Source organism: Ambystoma mexicanum, chromosome 9 (genome assembly GCF_040938575.1).
Source record: "Ambystoma mexicanum isolate Mex_15411 chromosome 9, UKY_AmexF1_1, whole genome shotgun sequence".
NCBI classification, from domain to species: Eukaryota; Metazoa; Chordata; class Amphibia; order Caudata; family Ambystomatidae; genus Ambystoma; species Ambystoma mexicanum.
In genome coordinates this window covers 1,331,225,460-1,331,246,251 of record NC_090931.1, presented here as the reverse complement: position 1 = coordinate 1,331,246,251, position 20,792 = coordinate 1,331,225,460, and the positions used below count along the sequence as shown (strand labels likewise).

General features: G+C 50.8%; 1 long non-coding RNA gene across 1 annotated transcript in view; it reads left to right on the top strand.

Annotated features, from left to right (window-relative positions):
- The window catches only part of LOC138489113 (uncharacterized), a 33,431-nt gene extending 16,239 nt beyond the window's left edge, over nucleotides 1–17,192 (top strand). The window contains exons 2-3 of the long non-coding RNA XR_011274754.1: nucleotides 15,942–16,156; nucleotides 16,843–17,192. This is a non-coding gene — a long non-coding RNA (uncharacterized lncRNA). The remainder of the gene's footprint in view (nucleotides 1–15,941; nucleotides 16,157–16,842) is intronic.
- Nucleotides 17,193–20,792: the final 3,600 nt, after the last annotated feature.

Here is a 20,792-nt window from a genome sequence, read left to right as displayed (position 1 = left end):
GGGTGACTCCATGGCTGACTTCCAGGTCAGCAGGTCTAGGCTAAGTGTGGCGGTGCACATTGGTGTCACCAGCCCACGTGGATCAGGGGCAGCTATGTCATCTACTGCCCCGAGTAGGCAGGGTGGGGAGGCTGCAGGGGCAGCTGCGGCTCCATCCACCCCAGCTCTGAGTGTCCCAGCCAGGACAGTGTCGGTCCTAGTCCATCTTGCTGACGTTCCCCCTGACTACATCACACTTCAGCTAATGCCTGCACCAAGTCCCATGGTGAGCGTTCATTCCCACACTCCTAGTCCACAGTCCATCGGGGCTCCTGCCCCTAGTGTCCAGAGCGGCGTAGGACACTCAGTATCACCACCACCTTCCAAGCGGAAGAGGAATGGTGCTCGCCCAGTACAGGCTGATGCCCCAGACACGGCTACACAGTCCGGCCCACCAAGGAAGCCCAGCTTCAATCAGGTCGAACTTGATGCACTTGTGGAGTATGTGTCCGCACATGACAGCGAAATGGTGATTACTGCAGGATGCAAGACCACACCTGCACAACGTCAGGCACACTGGCAGACCATTGCGGAACTCATAAGTGCCCTTGGATTCATGAGGCGCACAGCTAATGATTGCTACAAGCGCTGGAATTACCTTATGCGCAGGCTCAAGTCATGCCGCAACTCTAGTGACTGGAGGTGGGTCTCCGGCAGAGGACATAGAACTCACTCCACGTGAGTATGTTGCTGGGATCTACGTCACAGAGGAACAGATCCAAGGTGTGGGAGACCTGCCAGATTACGAGGCATTGTCCGGTGAGTGCACATGCATGTGTGTGTCATCCATGTGCATGGTGTGTGTGTGAGTGCTTCTGATTGAGTGCCAGGTGAGGGGGTGTGTGCCTGAGTGGTTTGGGTAACCCATGTGCTTCATCCAATACATTCTGCGCACCAGGATTTGGGTGTTGCAGTATCCCTTCTGGCAACAGTAGACATTCAGCCCAACCTCAGGCCAGTTGCCCTTGAATTGTCATCTTGCCACAACATAGTTGCATGTTATTCTGTGTTCATTCAGGCTGATTGTCTGCATTCCACCACTTTCACTAGGCATTTCTCAGTCCTATTGTCACATGTGTGACATGGCTAGGGTACATGCCATCTGTGTGATGGCATGTGTCATGTATGTGTATTGGACATGCCAATCACAGGCCAATGTGTGATGGCACTGCTAGGCAGCATGCTAGCAAACTTGTTGGTCTTCCATCTTGGTGTCATCAATGTGTGCCATTTGCCTCCCCTTCATACGCAGTGACAGTGCATGCATGGGAGGGTTATAGTCATGTGGTACATGTGTCAATGAAGTTCTGTTTCTGTTGCTTCTCAGCCCTCATTGTGTTCCATGTTGCTAATGCCTGTTCCCATTTCTTTTCTTTCATGTCTTTGCAGGGGATGACGCACTTGATACTGCTGGGGTTGTGGAGATGGTGCATACCCAGAAGGGGTCTCAGGCCCGACCGGGCACCAGTGAGGGACGTGGTGTGGTGGTGGGTGAGAACTCACACTTGCTGCAGGCCATCATCTCAAGGGGTGTCTCTGGGTGCACCTCCACCGAGCTCTATTCAGGTGTCGATATGAATGATGAGACCTATGTGCCGTCGCAGGTAAGTGTTTCTGGGAGGGATTCTGTACTGTCCAACCCACCTGCACCAGGGGTAGAACCCTCAATGGGGATGTCAGTGTTGGTAGGTCCGCCTTTGGTGGTTACGCATGCAGGGTCACACTATGCTACATCTGATCCTGTTCCTGGGCCAGCAGATCAGAGGGGGAATGCAGTCCTGCAGCCTCAGGCAGTGCCGGCACAGCAAGGCGCAGTTCGCCTTGCCCCAGACAGGTGTGGTGCCCGCCGACACGGTGGCCGTACGCCACCTGGCAATACCGCATGGGAGCAATCCATATATGGTATGGCAAACCAACAGGCAGCATCAACTGAGATGATGGCTCAGGCCATGGATAGGGTGGCCACTTCCATTGTACCCCAAGAAAGGCTAATTGAACAACTACAGCAGGCAACAGACTCCATTAGCCAGTCACACAGGGAGGACATGTTGGCGTCCGACAGGGACAGGCAGGCGGCACTGGAGACTCAGCGGGAAGCCATTTCTATTGAGCCCCAGGGCCACAGGGAAGCCTTGAGGGTGGAACTCCATCAGCTCAGGGCAACTCTGGTTGAGCTTGAGGCTTCAGCTAACACGAGGACAGAACAGCAGCTGGAGCGGCTCACACGTACGCTCTCAGCTGAGATGCAGGCAACTAGGGTGGAGGTCTGGGCATCCCGTCAGTTGTTGCATGGGGACCTAGGCACAATTATCCTCCAGAACCAGACCTTCCACACCCGCATGCTTGCTGCCATGGAGGACCAGGCTAGGGCTTTGCGTGGGCTGCCTCCCATAGTGCCACCACCTCCTGATGCAGCTGCAGAGGGTGAGGAGAGCGACAGCAGCGATTCTCCCACAATAGGGTAGCCGTGCAGGCCATGAGCCCATGGAGGTGTTTTTTTTCCGCAAGATCCACACAGGTGGGTTTTGGTGTGCACCCTGTCCTCGGACCTCCTGGGTGGCAAAACACCACCCCCTCCCCCTCCCGGGCCCATTCATGGCCATTTTTTTTTTTTTTGTTTTTTTTTTTTTATTTTTTTTTTTTTATCTTGATTTTTTTGACAGTGTGTTGCCTTGTGTGGCTCCCGAGGGCATACGCTGTATTGTGGCTGGCCACATGCAGGCTTGTCCTGAATTTGGGTCAGATGCTTGGGTTTGTGTGACACACACCCCTTGTGCTTCCCGTTTCCATGGGCTTGCAAAGGGTGTGCCCAAGTGACATTGATTTACACGGTGACGTTGGACTCCCATATGATGTGTGGGCAGTCTGTAGTCAATACTGTGTATACATTCCTAGTGCATATTGTGGTTGTATTGTACACTGCATGGTGTATTGATATGTGCCTCTGCATCCATCTCATCCTCCTAATTTGCAGGTCCATTTCTCATGTCTTCACAAGGCGGTCTACTTTGGAACTGGAGTCCATGTTGTAAGCAGTGCACCTACACTCTTGCGTGGCGCTAACACTGTATAGTTTGAAGTGTTCGAAGTGCTGGCATTATCAGGTACTGAGGCTACCAATTTTTTAAGTCCGTACTGTCATGTTTATGGTAGGTTGGAGGTTGTGTAGGTGATTGGTATTATTGGTAAGTATTTGGTAATGTGTGTTGTTGGTCCTGCATTACTGTGAGCATTTCATGTGTGGCCAGTTTCCATTAGGGACACTGTAGTTGGTGACACTTGGGGCATGTTGTGGGGATTAATTTGTTTGCTCTCACATTGCATGACATGCCATGGTGTGTTGTGTGGCCGTGCCAGGGAGGGGTTGGGTGACATGGCACTGTTCTCATGTTGTATTTTGCAAGTGGGTATTCATTTTTGCTGCATGGAAGTGTGTCTTTTGATGACACTGCATTGGTGGTGTTTGTGTAGGTAGGGATGCACACATTGTGCCACTTCCAGGTGAACAATCTCAGGCTGCTATGGTTCTGACAGTTGACTGTCCCTTAATTCATCAGAATTGTCAGATTGAGTCATCATTGATTGTCAGATGGTATGTGCCAGGGCTGTGTGCACTCCACAGGGGTGTGCTTTCTATGTGAAGTAATTAGCCACCAGCTGCGTACGGGCTGCCTCACCCCGTGCCCTTTCCCCTGCCAGGCGCAGCGGGCGTGCATGTGGTTGGGGATGTGGGGGCACCACCATGTCCACAGCCAGGCCCCGGCGTGTTGCAACATTGTGCAGGACACATGCTGCCACTATGATCCTGCACACTACTGGGGGAGCGTATAACAGCTGCCCACCAGAACGGTCAAGGGAGTGAAAGCGTGACTTGAGCACTCCGAATGTGCGCTCCACTATGCCCCGTGTTTCAATATGGGCTGTGTTGTATCTTACCTTGGGAGGCGTGATGGGTTCCGAATTGGCGTCATCATGTGTGTGCTCAGAGGGTAGGCACTGTCCCCTGGGGAGGTGGTGATGGGGATCATTAGTGGGGTATTGGCATTACTCTGTATCTGTCATGCATGCGTGTGCTGTGGCATTTCTACTCACCAAGCAGCCATGCATCGCCATGCCGCCCAGCTTCCATGTCCCGGTTTAGGGTTGACATCCTGTAAATGAAGCTATCGTGGGTGGACCCTGGATAGTTGGCATATACTGAGGTGATGATTCCCTTGGCATCACATACTACCTGGACGTTGATGGAATGCCAGTGCTTGCGGTTTCTATAGATGTGCTCAGATGCCCTGGGGGGACGTAGAGCCACATGGGTGCAATCAATGGCACCTAGCACTTTGGGGAATTGTGCCACCCTGTAGAAATCCTGTCTGACAGCCTGCCTTTCTGCAGGTGTTCTGGGCAGGTATATGTGCCTGCGGACTGATGGGCGTGCAGTGATGATGGCCAACACCTGGTGTAAGCACCGTGACTGCGTGGCCTGTGACACCCCCCCCACTATGGCACTTGTCCGCTGAAATCATCCGGTAGCCAAGAAGTGCAGTACATTGAGGACCTTCTCCAGGGGGCTGAGTGCTTGGGAGCACAGGGTGGGTGATGTGAGGTCATCCTCCCACTCACTGACCAGGTATTACGTGTGGTGGAAACCTGTACCTCCCATACACCTGGTCATCAGGCATACCAAATAGGCTGGTTCTGGGTGTGAAGATTCTGGCCCTGACTATCCTTCTCCTCCTCCTGCGGTATCCCACGGCCACTGCTGCTAGGAACGGTATATTCATCCCGGCATCTGAGCTTGTTTGTTGTTTGCGCACTCTTTTATGCTGCGCGGGACGTGTGCCTGCTTCATGCTGGCGTACGTGCTTCAGGATTGGATCTTTTATTTTTTTGGCGCATTGTAGGCGACAGTGTAAATCTTCCTGCCCACCCCAGGAATACACGTAACACGCTCTCCCAGGCCCAGTTGCGAGTAAATATTCCCGCCCACCCCTGGAATACACGTACTCCACTCTCACAGGCCCAGTCGCGTGTGGAACTTCACGCGCACACCGAAATACACGTACCCTGCAAATTTGCGTGTGGAACTTCCCGTGCACCCCAAAATACATGTACCCTGCTGGTATTGCGTGTGGCAGTTCACGCGGACCCATAATACACGTACCCTGATGGAATCGCGTGTGAGACTACCCACGCACCCCTGGAATACACGTACCCAGGCAAATCGCACGGCTGGGGGGTGTGGTTGCAGGGAGACAGGAGTGGGGGCCTGGTGGAGGGTGCCCCTGGATGCAGGGGGGTGGGGGTGCAGGGGGACAGGAGTGGGGGCCTGGTGGAGGGTGCCCCTGGATGCAGGGGGTGGGGGTGCAGGGGGACATGAGTGGGGGCCTGGTGGAGGGTGCCCTACAGTGCTGGGGGTGGGGGTGCAGGGGGACATGAGTGGGGGCCTGGCGGAGGGTGCCCCACAGTGCTGGGGGGTGGGGGTGCAGGGGGACAGGAGTGGGGGCCTGGTGGAGGGTGCCCCTGGATGCAGGGGGGTGGGAGTGCAGGGGGACAGGAGTGGGGGCCTGGTGGAGGGTGCCCCTGGATGCAGGAGGGTGGGGGTGCAGGGGGACAGGAGTGGGGGCCTGGTGGACGGTGCAGGGGGACAGGAGTGGTGGCCTGGTGGAGGGTGCCCTACAGTGCTGGGGGGTGGGGGTGCAGGGGGACATGAGTGGGGGCCTGGTGGAGGGTGCCCCTGGATGCAGGGGGTGGGGGTGCAGGGGGACAGGAGTGGGGGCCTGGTGGAGGGTGCCCCTGGATGCAGGGGGGTGGGGGTGCAGGGGGACAGGAGTGGGAGCCTGGTGGAGGGTGCCCTACAGTGCTGGGGGGTGGGGGTGCAGGGGGACATGAGTGGGGGCCTGGTGGAGGGTGCCCCTGGATGCAGGGGGTGGGGGTGCAGGGGGACAGGAGTGGGGGCCTGGTGGAGGGTGCCCCTGGATGCAGGGGGGTGGGGGTGCAGGGGGACAGGAGTGGTGGCCTGGTGAAGGGTGCCCTACAGTGCTGGGGGGTGGGGGTGCTGGGAGACATGCGTTGGTGGGCAGTAGTGCAAGGTGACATGTGGGTTGGCTGGGGGGCATGGCCATGGTGGATGGGCTGCCTGCGGGACATGTGCAGGGGTGCAGGGTAGTCCCCTGTGGTGTGGGCCACCTGCAGGGGCCGTGGAGGGTGTAGAGGGAACAGCTGGGAGGACCCACACGGCCAATTCACGTGTGGGACTCCCCGGCACCCCCGAAATACACGTAGGCTGCTGGATTCGCGTGTGGAAGTTTCTGCGCACCTGGAGTACACGTACCCTGCTGAAATTGCGTGTGGAACTTCACGCGCACCCCGAAATACACGTATCCTGCTGGTATCGCGTGTGGAAGTTCACGCGGACCCATAATACATGTACCCTGATGGAATCGCGTGTGAGACTACCCGCGCACCCCTGGAATACACGTACCCTGCTGGTATCGCGTGTGGAAGTTCACGCGGACCCATAATACACGTACCCTGATGGAATTGCGTGTGAGACTACCCGCGCACCCCTGGAATACACGTACCCAGGCAAATCGCACGGCTGGGGAGTGGGGGTGCAGGGAGACAGGAGTGGAGGCCTGGTGGAGGGTGCCCCTGGATGCAGGGGGGTGGGGGTGCAGGGGGACAGGAGTGGGGGCCGGGTGGAGGGTGCCCCTGGATGCAGGGGGGTGGGGGTGCAGGGGGACAGGAGTGGGGGCCTGGTGGAGGGTGCCCTACAGTGCTGGGGGGTGGGGGTGCAGGGAGACATGCGTTGGTGGGCAGTAGTGCAAGGTGACATGTGGGTTGGCTGGGGGGCATGGCCATGGTGGATGGGCTGCCTGCGGGACATGTGCAAGGGTGCAGGGTAGTCCCCTGTGGTGGGGCCACCTGCAGGAGCCATGGAGGGTTTAGAGGGAACAGTTGGGAGGACCCACACGGCCAATTCACGTGTGGGACTCCCCGGCACCCCCGAAATACACGTAGGCTGCTGGATTTGCGTGTGGAATTTGCTGCGCACCCGGAGTACACGTACCCTGCTGAAATTGCGTGTGGAACTTCACACGCACACCGAAATACACGTACCCTGCAAATTCACGTGTGAAACTTCCCGCGCACCCCGGAATACACGTGCCCAGGCCAATCGCGTGTGGAACTTCCCGCGAACCCTGTAATACACGCACACGCTATTTTTCACAAGGCGGGTGTCCGTGTTTGTCGGTAGCCCTTTGCACCTCATTTGTCCTAGAGGGCCACTGTATGGATCATTCATCATAGCTGTATATGGGTGCTTTTTGTTAGCGCACATTTTGGCGCACATTTATTTCAGGCGCAGGGACGCTACCGCCTGCTTTCTTGTGGCGTACTTGTTTGGCCCTGTGCGCGTCTTTGCCCGTGCGCTGGTTTGCCCTATTCGATTCCATGAATACGAGTTGTTGGCGAGTGTGTGGGTGTTCCGCGCACTTGCCTCCTGTACTTCCCCCGTGACGCCCATATTTTCACGCGCTGTTCCCCATTCCGAGTGTTACGCCCCGTGTTCCGCCTACTTTTGTGATGTGCGCCGCACTATGTGCGATTTCGCAGCGGCCGTGGTGCACGCCATTGGATGACCTGTGCGCCGCCACTTTTTCAGCGTACATCCAATATTTTACTCGCGCACGGACTTCCATGAATGGCTGTGCGCTGGTTTCCCTGGCGCACATTAATTCCATGAATCGGCCTGTCAGTATATTCAATCGGAACCAGAGGAGGAATAAATTCATAACTGTGGACGAAAAAAGAAAGCTGGTTGATGAATATTAAAGGGAAATGGAACAGACAAAGTCAAAAACGTGTTCGAAAAAACAAAAGTCATCAAATTCTGAAATGCGAACAATACCATCTTTCTACAACAAATTGATTCTATCATTAGAATTTGTGACCCAATCTGAAGAGGATTTAATTCTAAATAGAAAAAATGTTATGACTCTACTGCACCGCATCCAAACCCTACATGCCAACACACCGGACGACATCTTAGTGATGCAATTTGTTAAGGAAATACCACGAATGGAGTGGGTTCTATTGCACCTCAGAACAAATTTGATTACAAATATTTCACGCGAAGCAGCTGAAATGTTAAGACCCTTAGGTTTCGATTTAAAAGAAATTGATCAAACTATGCAGGGCAGACCCGCCATGATATGGTAAATCCATCCACAGGTGAAAGCAAGAACGGCATCAAGAAACGTGGACAAAATCAAACTATTGCATCATTTGCAAAGTAAGCCAAGCCAGCAAAAGTCTTTAAAGAAATAACACGAAGATCGTGGGCCAAGGATCGCGACTGTTTGACTGTCACCTTCATGGCCACGAGGAAAGAGCCCAGAATAGTAAATCAACAGCAGGGCACATCACCGGAAAAGGAGTAGATGTCGGGGTCTGGTTACCGGGAGTACTCATAAATGAAAATCATGCATAATGTGAGACGGTAAAGACCTTGGAGGATCTGTGAATAGGATACTGGAATACAAGGGGCTTCCAGCACTTGTTCACAAATAAGGACATTGGCCCTCATTACGACCCTGGCGGAAATCGAAAAACGATGGCGGAAATGCAATACCGCCATCGAATAGCGCTCGGTGCGATTATGACCCGTCACCGCAAAGTACGAAACCATTAGCGACACCGAAGTGAACGCCAACGCTAACTGCACCAAGCACGCGCGCGCGCGCCATGCCAAACCGCAAACACCACCATGGTGCAACGGTACGCCAATTCCGACCCAAGCGGACATGTACCTAACGCCATCAGGCATGGCGCAATGTACCATTCCGCCATGGCGAGAAGTACGGCATCGCGAATCAACCGTAAACGGCCCCACTGAGTGCCTGTACACCGCTCCCTGCCCACAAAGTACAACTCCCCGTAGGTGCAATGAAGCCACAATGCAACCAGTGAAATGTACAAGTCACCCATGCATGCCAACGAACAAAAGAAACACAAGAGGGGCCAATGGGAGCTGCAGGGCACAGATGGCACGAATACAGAAGCCATCCCAATGGACATGACCACAGTCCCCCACCAAGAAACGCACGCAAACACAGGCACCAGTGACCACCAACATTCCGAAAATCACATCATTCCACCAGTCCACCTGGCCGACCGGCATCTGTTACACAAAACCCAATCCCCCGCCCCTGAGCATGACAACATTCAAACTGTCATATTGGCAGCCCCCATCCCTGACCTCACGGGCTCCGTAGGCAAACGCGCCCAGTACAGTACCACGCAACCAAACTCCGAAGCTGGAACCCAGTGCAGATCTCCTCACAATACATCGCCCCCCAAATAGGCATATGCCACATCACTTGCAAAGAAGAACGCTACACGGGCCAAATCAGAATAGAAATTTAATGCACATCAAAATCACCAAGCCCATACAGCCATCAGGCCATGAACTCCAAAACACCATTCACCATTGTGGGCTGCTTCCGCAAGAAATGACCAGCCACTACCTGTGTGTCGCCCTGTACCCCCATGGTACACAGAGCCACATTCACGTACGAAAAGGCTACATGGAAGCGCACAGAACCGCAGGGCCGTCCCAATGGGGAGGCACTAGTCCAGCTGAAAGGCCGAAATGTTGCACCGAGCCACCAGTACTGCGTAAGGGCATGTGGCCCATTGGCGATCGTCCCATAAGATCATAATGCTGCTCCACTGATTCACACGAAGCAGCAGGTGTCGGGAGTAAAAGCCATCTGCAGGAGTGGCATACAGATGGCAGTGGCAAAAGGGGAGGAGATACCTGTCAACCAAAAGAAAACAAAAAGAACAGAATGGCCATCAGAACTACATTCCAACTACTCACTTCAATGATCACACGAAATCCACAGCCATATGCATGCTAGCCCAACCAAAAGGATCATCACCACCCCAAAACCACTTGCGACTCATAACCATCTATATCGAGGTGCAAACACCATCACAAACGAGTGTACCTGTGCATGCGCCTGTCAAAACAGATTCCATCAGATGGGAATGTTAACGTGCATGGACACAAGTGTCTGAGGGCGCCTCGAGACAGGGAGGGCTCAACAAGGCCAGATGGACGATGGTCCCACTATGGCAGCCCTGCATCACATAGCGTAGGGGAGGCGGATAGATCCCAAGAAGCCCTGTACATGGCAAACTCTGTATCAAATCACCTGCCCATGCATCCATCCATCATTCCCTCATCCCGGGATCAAAATGCCTGCATAATTACTCACATAACATTAGAAACATCCATTGAGTCTGTGCGTTATGCAGCCTGCTAAATCCACAGTGCCCCAGCCCGTAAATCCAGTGTTGTGAAGTAACATGTATTTGGGAACGGACGGCCTCATCGCCCACGTAGCTATTGCGCATCCCCAACTATTCATATCAATCATTGCTTCCCCGCCATGGCCCCTGTCCCAAGGACATAGAACAATAGAACGTTACATTTGCAGTCAGACCTGTGGGCATCTCCTCGGCGCTAGCTGGAAACCGAAAGCGCCGCCCCTCGAATTCCTCATTTGCAACATCACGTCGAAAAGGCATCTGTGGCCGTTTGAAATCACTAATTATTCCATCGAGTGCGGCTGTGTGTGAAAATGGCAACTGCCTTCACCCACGAATGGGACGCCCCGCCCGTCGTTGCAACTCGGTACAGTGATGCATGAGGGCCCACCGTTACTCGAGTACTACGTTCCACTGACCCCTCACAAGTCAGATCGCGACTGCACAGATAGTATGTGAAACAATGGGACCACAGCAGAATGAACATATCAACCAATCTTACACGGCCATCGGGTACTAATACATGATCGTAATAGCAAGATACAATTCCCCGAATTGCAGCGTTGTGCGCGGGACGTGCTCGGCCAAAGGGGAGAGCAGTTTGCACAGGTGGAATCAATCACCACAGGTGGAGGCCATACAGCCTGAAAACACATAAATTGCACAGCCAGTCTCCTCCCACAACCACACCGAAATGCTACCGGCAGGACTCGCGATGTTGGCCCTGGGGGACCTGATAGCACTGCAAGTGCTCCAACTCCAAGAAGAAGACGAACACCAACTACAACCGGCCGCACGGAGGAGACGCAGGAGGAGGAGGAGGCCAAGGCAGGGCCAGCAAGGCCCACCAGCACAGCCACTACCACCACGCAGGCAGCCCGCAATCCCACGCCTCCGAGCACATCCGTTCAACCTCACTGATGAGCAGATCCACACCCTCTACCGTTTGGACCGGGACACCATAGCCGCCATTGTGGACATGACAAAGGCTGACCTTGTCAGCATGATAGATAGCCCAACCGCCATCCCAACCCTACTGAAGGTGGTGTCTGTACTCCACTTCCTGGCCACAGGCACCTACCAGCACACAGTCGGACAGTTGCATGGCATTTCTCAGCCACTGTTCTCACGGACACTATTGCAAGTGCTCGATGCCCTCCTGCAGCACGCAGACGACTACATCTCTCTACCACGCTCGGAGCAGGAAATTACCAACACAAAAGTGGGATTCCATGCACTTGCCGGCATACCGGGTTGCATTGGTGCCATCGACTGCACCCATGTTGAATTGGTCGTCCCACATGCCATGGAGGCCCAGTACCGCAACCGAAAACAATTTCATTCCCTGAATGTACAGATGGTGTGTGACTCCAACAGGATCATTACACATTGTTGTGCCCGATTCCCTGGATCAACCCATGATTCTATGGTCTTGAGGAACTCTACAATACCACGCTACATGGAGCGACACGCAGGGAACAGATCCTGGCTACTCGGTGAGTCTCATTACATGCATGATGATGTGGGGTATGTGAATTGGCATTGACCTGCCAGGAAGGGGGGGGGGTGTGCGTACGTATCAATGGCATTCCACATCATACGTTTCTCGTCCACATACAGGTGATGCTGGATATCCACTGAAGAGATGGCTCCTCACACCAGTCCGGAACCCACGGGACCAGCATGAGGAGGACTACAACCATGCCCACTCACGTACCCGTGTAGTCATTGAACAGGCATTCGGCCTACTGAAGACTCGTTTCCGCTGCCTCAGCAGGTCTGGCGGGGCACTCCTGTACCGCCATGAGAAGGTTGCAAAGATGGTGATGGCATGTGTCATGCTCCACAACATGTGCGTACGTAGAAATGTGCCCATGCCCCCTGACGCAGAACTGCAAGCACCTGATGATGGTCATGATGAGGGTGGGGATGTGGCAGCACCTCATGGAGTCTGCGAGGCACCGGAGGCCCGTGACATTCGTCAGCATCTCATAGATGCATGCTTCTAGCACTCACGCCTGGTGGCTGATACATGGACACGGGACTCGTGGCACTGCGTGTGTCTGGGACATGCACAATATGGACTGTGCGCCTATGATGGCCTAGTACACAAAGATCAATGTCCACACTTCTCATTGGTTGATCGTGCACTTTTTATGGCATATGTGATATCATGTTGAACACCCTATCGACCCGCCACCCAAGTGAGCCCAACACACCCCCTCCACCCTCCTACCTCCCCCCCGAACACCAGTGTCCAGAGATGCTCATTGTCGGTGGGCTGTCGCTATTGCAAGCCCCCTCTGCGGGTATCAGGGGCACCCCTGCCTGTGGAGCGCAGGTTCCTTCCAGATCTACGTTGGGGGCTGCCCTGGACGGAACTTGCAACGGATGATGTGTCTGCCTGCTCACGTCCATGCATGTCCCTAAGGGTTTGCGAGAGCTCAGTGAGCACACGGCGCACTGCGGCAAGTTCGGCACATACGTCTTTGGACGTCGCATGCAGTTCCCCCCTCAGGCTCTCGGTGCTTCTCTCCATTTGTGCCCTTAGCGTCTCTGTACCTCTCTCTATTTCTGCCCTAAGTGTCTCAGTTGATGTTTCTATGTCTGCCTTAGTGCCCCCACATTCATCGGCATGGTCCTTGAGGAGTGTGGCCAGTTGCTGCTGTTGTTCGATTAACTTGTCCAGGGACTGTTGCCTCTGCTGGCCCATGGCCATTTGCGGGGGTGTCACAGAGGGGCTGTTGTCCTCATGTTGCCTTGCCACAGGGCTTGGGGGGGATGGCCAGTCGTCGTCTGGTGGGTGCCCCTGCGTGGTATCCTCTTGTTGTACGGGATGGAACAGACAGGGGGATTGGGACAGGTCATGGATGGATCTGACTTCGGCATCCCCGTTTTCTGTGTCCGAGCATGCTGCCATCAATGGGGTGTCACCTATGGTGCTGCTGCCACCAGAGGCAGTACCTTCTGTGGCATCCATTGGGGGGACCTGTGGTGGTGGTGTTGTGGGCATGCTGGCTGCTGGGGTGCCTGTTGATGTTCCCTCCTCTGTGCTGCCACCTGATTTGTGCTGCTGCCGTGTCTTGATGCGTGCAGCTGAGGTGGAGGGTCTCTGGCCGTTGGTCTTGGCCCTCTTTGCAGGTGTGCTGGTAGGGGTGTCCTGTAGCTCGTCGTTTGGATAGGACCCTGTGGTGGAGTAAAGGAGGGCGAGGGTTATTGATGGGTCTGTGGGAATTGGAATGGCATTGTATCACATGCATTGGGGTGGTACCTGAGGGTGATTTGGGTCGGGGCCTTGGAGGTGCTTTGATTTGTGTGTGGAGTGAGGGTGCAGTTGTCTGGCAGCCTGCAGTTAGGGTGTGCCTGCTGCACGTGTAGTGCGTGTATTAGGGGTTTTTAATTATTTATGTATTTATTGTGGGTTTTAACGTGCGCTTGCAGGCCGATGTGTGTGGACGTTCTCCTGGACATGTGTTTCTGTTGCACTATGTGGACGCATGGTACTTCACATGGATGGACTGTGTGGATTTGGCATTGTTTTATCTGGCCCACCTACCTGAATCTTCGGATGTCTGCACTCCTTTCTCCATCCCTCCGACTCCCTCTATGCTCTCCATTCCGATGGTGGAGGCACAGATTTCTTCCCAGGGGGTCAACTTGATGGGTGATTCAGGACCTCCCCCGGTGGCTGTGGCAATGTTGCGGTTGGCAGAGAGTATGCTGCGGACGCGTATCCGCAGGTCGTCCCATCGCTTGCGGCATTGCTGTGGGGTGCGGGGTGCGGTCCCCACCGCACTTACCCGCTGTGCCACCAGAGCCCATATGGCCTTCTTGTTGGCGAGTGCCGTCCTGGTCATTTGCGTGCAAAAGACGACGGCAGCATTCTCCTGGAGGGTCTCTGTTAGCACGGTGAGTTCCTCGCGGGAGAAGTGGACTTGCCGCTTGCGGTCGCACGCTTTCTTCGCTGCTTTTCCCATTATTCTTGGTTTCGCTAGGGTGGTTGACGGGTTGGGGTGTGTTTCAGGGTAGTGATTTTAGTGGTTGTGTGGTTTTAGTGTATTTATAGGTGTGCGCCGGGATGTTTCCCGTTCCGGGCCCATGTTTTTACTTCCGTTTCCGTATATTTCCGGCCACCGTACTTTCCGGGAGGCGCACACTGCGGTGACCGCTAAGAGGGGTGGCGGTATTGCACCTAGGGCGCCGTACGGCGGCGGTGTGGGCCGTTTTGGGGTCATTTCCGCCATCGCGGACTTTGCACTTCCGCCATGCCGTGGTGCTCGTGCCCGATGGGTCGGAATGGGCCGCACTTTGCTCCTTCGTGCAATGGCGGAAACGCTATTTCCGCTGTGGCGCTCCGGTCAGCCGCTTTCCGCCAGGGTCGTAATGAGGGCCATTGACTTGAAGGCCCACAACATTTTGAGCTTCCAAGAATGTTGGTTGAGAGAATCACCCCTATGTGATGGCTTTTTAAGCTTCCTAAACCCAGCGATAAAAGGGCCAAAGGGCAGACCCCATTTGGGCCTGCTGTCACTAATTAAAATGGGCCAAGATATCCGTATTTTAGAACATCATAATCCAAATGCCTCGATACAAATGTTAATACTGGAAATCCGGAAACCTGAAGGGTGGCGGTGAAAGCTGGTTCAATTATTGAATGTGTGTTGGAAACCTGCAAAAATCAAAGAGGCAGATTTTGTATTTTGCATTACCAATCTAATTGACTCAGTGAGAGTCGAAAGAAACATTGTTTATACTATACCTTCCGAAGATTTAAATATAAGATGCTGTGGAAATGAATCTATGCCACCAGGTAAAAAAAATGCCAAGGCTACGACTACAATGAAAGAGTTAGCAGATTGCTGATGGAAATGGACGCCAAAGATCTTCACTTGCTGAACGAACAAACAAAGGGTGATATTCCTGCTAATCATACGTGGCACAGTGGCCAAGCTAAGAACGTTCTTGATTATTTTGTTGTATCCTCAAATGTCCAGCAGGAAGTGACCTCCCTGGCCATCACCAGAATGACATCTAGTGACCATTCCCTATTGACACTATGTTGGAAAAGATTCCCTCCAGCAGGGATCTTGATACTTAGTATAAAAGTGTCCGCATCAGAAGGAAGAAATACACTAGCAGTCACCACAGGAGAAGTTGTCAAGCTAACAAAACAATGGCCTGAAGGTCATCTTGACTGTGAGGGTAACCAGGAGTATACACCTTTACTAGCTCAATTTGTGATGGAACAAATCAGGTAAGGGAACCCTGAATATGCCCATAAACATAGCTACAATAACGATCTGGTGGAGGCTAGGAAACAATTTAGACATGACATCAGAGAACTGAAGAAACTCCCAAGGATAAGCAGAGAACAGAAATTAAAACAAAGAAAACAACAGTACAAAAACTGGAGATTGCCATTCAAACAACCAAGATCTCAGTTTGAATCAGAACTGACGCTGAAAACGTGTGTGTCAATGAAGTTCTGTTTCTGTTGCTTCTCAGCCCTCATTGTGTTCCATGTTGCTAATGCCTGTTCCCATTTCTTTTCTTTCATGTCTTTGCAGGGGATGACGCACTTGATACTGCTGGGGTTGTGGAGATGGTGCAGACCCAGAAGGGGTCTCAGGCCCGACCGGGCACCAGTGAGGGACGTGGTGTGGTGGTGGGTGAGAACTCACACTTGCTGCAGGCCATCATCTCAAGGGGTGTCTCTGGGTGCACCTCCACCGAGCTCTATTCAGGTGTCGATTTGAATGATGAGACCTATGTGCCGTCGCAGGTAAGTGTTTCTGGGAGGGATTCTGTACTGTCCAACCCACCTGCACCAGGGGTAGAACCCTCAATGGGGATGTCAGTGTTGGTAGGTCCGCCTTTGGTGGTTACGCATGCAGGGTCACACTATGCTACATCTGATCCTGTTCCTGGGCCAGCAGATCAGAGGGGGAATGCAGTCCTGCAGCCTCAGGCAGTGCCGGCACAGCAAGGCGCAGTTCGCCTTGCCCCAGACAGGGCAAATTCCCAATTAACCTAGGAATTAATCAATGCCTGGGGGGTAACCCAAGATGCAGTGCAGATGACGGGGGTTGCCGAAGAAACCTGGGTTGATCACTTCCAATCTCTCTTCAGTGCAAATGCCTCGGGGGATTTTAAGATTGGCACTCACACTGCCCATGGTCATGGAAATTTGAAAAAATGACATCTTGTGTTTAATTATTAAACTGAGTACATATAGAGCACCGGGACCAGATGGCCTCACAAACAGTATTTTGAGACGAAACCCTGAACAATGGTCAGATTTTGCATATGGGCTATTTCAGTTAATAATGAAGAAAAAGAAGGTACCGCTGGGGGGTGTTACTTGACGCCAAAGAAGATGGCCGTGTAGCCTGGTAGCTCTGTCCCACATAGAAATATATAAAGCATTTATTCACATTTCCCGCTGCTTTACTTACCTTCTCTCCTCAGTGCCATGGACCAGTCCGCTTGCTGAGACAGCTGATAAGAACTCGGCGCTGTTCCCCTTTCTTCCTCGCTGCGTGGCGAGCTCCGGCATTCCAGCCCTGACGACCGCTGCAGCCGCCATCTGCCATCTCTGAAGTAAGTGCCGGCATCACGCCTATTGTGACGCGCCCGCTGCGGCCTGGTCGGCCCTCCCTCTTCAAAATCGCCGGCTCTGGTGCCGGCGCGTAACAGCATACTCCACAAAGCTTTGTTAAGGGAAGAAAAAAAAAAAGAGCTGGTCTTCGTTCAACATGAAACTTTCCTAATGCACTAAAACATTCAGAGACACGGAAGATTTAATTTATCTACTAATAATCTCACTACAATATTCCTCCTCACAACTACTGCCCAGAACATTTCTGTTCCATAATTCTCACAGCGATAAGACTATTTTTGGTAAAATAATATAGAAAGGAAAACAGCATTGTCCAAAAGGATATTTACTATACATTGCTGTCTCCTTGTCACAATCCTTTCTATTCCTGTTCTTCTTTCTTGGTACGGCAGGTAAATATTTGATATCTTTCACTATATTTGAACTATTTTTTCAACTTGTTGGAATACGCTTGGAACTGTTTGTTGTTACTATAAATCTAAGCTGAACCTTCCTTAACTGGCTACCTATACTAGCTGGATGCATTTCACAGTTATAAGGATGGTAGCACTCTCAATTCATGCCTAGGTTTACTCCTTATTATTTCCTAGTGTTTCTATTAACTTCCTTTATCAGGAGTAGCACGACCTGTATAATATGGACATCATAATTGTAAACTCTGGGATATATAGCCTCACATATCAGTTCTAAGAGTCTCTACGGTTCTTTGCTTACTACCTCAAGCCTTCTTCAAAACAGTTTTCATCTGAAGAGGAATCTATTATTGTGTTGCCCATTGCAATCTTCAACATCTCTTTGCCTCCCAACATTAATACATCTGGCCAAGCATTTTGCAATTTTACATATATTCATATATCTCAGCTAATAACATGGCTGCTAACAAAAAAACAATACTCCTACTTCTAAAGAATCTAATACCGCTGCTTCCAACCTCAAGAGACCCAAAAGTGAATCACCTCCTCCGTTAAGCATCTGCGACCCAGCTATTGATGCCATTTTATCAGAAATCAGATCATTCAAATCTTTTATAGAGACTACAAATCTAAAATTACAACAGTTGGATGACAGATGGAAAGGTTTTGAGAATAGAATGGATGAGGTTGAGAAAGAGTTGGTCTAGTAGAAGAAATTACTTCTAAAGTAGAACAACTTGAAAAATCAATCAAAGATCCTCAAAAACATAACGCAGATTTGGAAAATCGCAGCAGACATCACAACCTCTGAATTTCCGGTCTGCCAGAGGGCTCAGAAGGAACTGATACCATTGTCATTTTGCAAAAATGTCTAACAGCTCTGCTTCACTTACCTTCAGATTTAATACATGAAACAGCTAAATATATGTTATGGTCTATACCATCCATGTTCTTTTAAAATAACACATGAAGGCCGTACCATAATGTTTGAAGAGTCTGCAGACCTAAGAGCATTTATACGGTGCATCAAATCCAACGGCATGGGCACTTCCTCTCCTGTTAGTACCTCCACTTCCTTTGTTACATGAACACTTCACTCTCTTATTTTCCTCGCTATCTCAAATATAATGTCATGATTATTTCTTCTTTATAAACTGTGGGTTGGGTGGCCTTGCAACGTCCATGTTCCATCCTGAGTCGCTCTTTTTTCTTTTTGACGACTCAGCGGGTGTCACCCTTCCCTACAATTTTACTCTCCCCTAGCCTCTCTTATCCTGTCTGATCTGTGTTCCATTTAATACACCTTAACCTTTAGGAAATTGTCTATGATTAGACTCCCCAACCCTTGTCCCATTACCCTATGTGTCTTCCTTATGTGACTTATTCACATTAATTGTTACTTAAGATATTGTTCTTTGGCACCTATTATTCGCATTTATATGGTCTCGGTTTATGGATTTGTTATCATAATATTTGAATTGTTACTATGATCTTCAAATGTGTCACATGGAACATCAAAGGTTGTAATAACCCCATCAAGAGATGTAAGGTCATCTCTCATCTTAACAAACTCAACCCTTCCAGAGCATTTATGCAAGAAACACATTTATCTAACAAAGAAGCATTGAAACTGAAATCCCGTTGGGTTAAGGAAATCATTTCCAGTCCTGCTGTCGCTAAGAAAAATGATGTAAGTATTTTAATTAGCAAGAAATTACCACACAAAGTTCTTGATCAAGGTGCTGATATGGATGGGATACGGGTTTGGGTCAAACTAAAAATAGAATCTACATATGTTAGCATTCTGAACAGCTATGGTCCCACTAATCCAGACCCCAAGTTTTGGGTTTCCATGAAACAATTGATACTTCAAAATGACTTTACCAATTTAATTATGTGTGGGAATATGAATCAGGTCCTTGATCCTTTTCTTGATAGAAAATCTAGTTGCTTGTTCAAAAACAACAAATCACACAAATCCTTTTTAGGATGTTTAGCCAACACCGGCCTTATTGATACTTGGAGGATATCTCACCCAACCCAACTTGACTACGCTTTCCACTCTTCCCCACATAACTCTCTCTCCCCCCTAGATTATATTTTCTCTACTAAAAACCTTACAGGCACCATTATTGATTCTAAACTAGAAAATATAATTATTTCCGATCATGCCCCTGTTTGTACATCTTTTAGTCTTTCAGACGTACATAAACCGTCATCTCGTTGGAAGCTTAACAATTTTCTCTTACAGGACCCTCGTTTCATTCTATCCATTGAGTCTTTTGTTCAACAGTTCTATGCTGATAACCTAGACTGTGATACATCGGCTGTGAATAACTGGAATGCTTTCAAGTCAGCTTTGCGAGATTACATTATGGATTACTCAGGTAAAATGAAAGCTCTACACAAAAAGCATCTTGATGACCTTTACTCTCAGCTTACTAGAGCTGAACAACATTATTATAGCGTCTCCAACCCTACTTATCTTCGTCAGGTACTGACCATATGCTTCCTAATCAATAAAGAGATCCCAGATCTTACTGAGGGGACTATTCTTAAATACAAAACGAAAATCTACCAAACATCGAATAAAGCAGGAAAAGCACTGGCCTCGTACTTGAAAACGAAAAAGAAACATTTTTCATTTCCCACATTAAAGACTCCTCCGGCACCGTTAATCACCATCCCAATGATATACTGAATTGCTTCAAAAATGTCTATACCAACCTATACACTCCTGAGAATTCTATTCCCCATAACAACATCACATCATTTTTTGATAATATAAACAGATCCTCTTACCCCAATTGGATTTATCCCATTTAGATAATGAAATTACTCTTCCAGAAATTTCCAAAGCAATTAAATGCTTAGGTAAGGGCAAAGCTCCTGGCCCTGATGGTCTTTCCACAGAATTATTTGATAGTTTGTCTCATTCCCTCATTCCCAAGCTTACAAAATACATTCTCTTACTTTATTTCCCAAAAAGCCTCCTCTGGATCCTTTTCAGAGGCCTTTCTCATTCTCTTCCCCAAACCCGACAAGGATCCTTCTTTACCTGGAAAGATCGGCCCCTCTCTCTTATTAACATTGAAAGTAAAATCTTTGCAAATGTTTTTAGCCAATATGATTGGGTCTTCTCTTCCTTCCCTAGTTAAACCTGATCAATTTGGCTATGTTAAAGGGCGAAATATTTCTTCCAAAACCAGACTACTCTTGAATGCTATCCACCTATCAAACAAACATAAAATAGATAATCAGGGCTCTGCTGTTATAGCACTAGATGCAAAAAAGGCCTTTGATTGGGTCAATTGGGACTTCATGTTTCAGACCCTTCGTTGGCACGGTTGTGGCGACAAGTTCATGTCTCTAGTCAGGTTACTTTA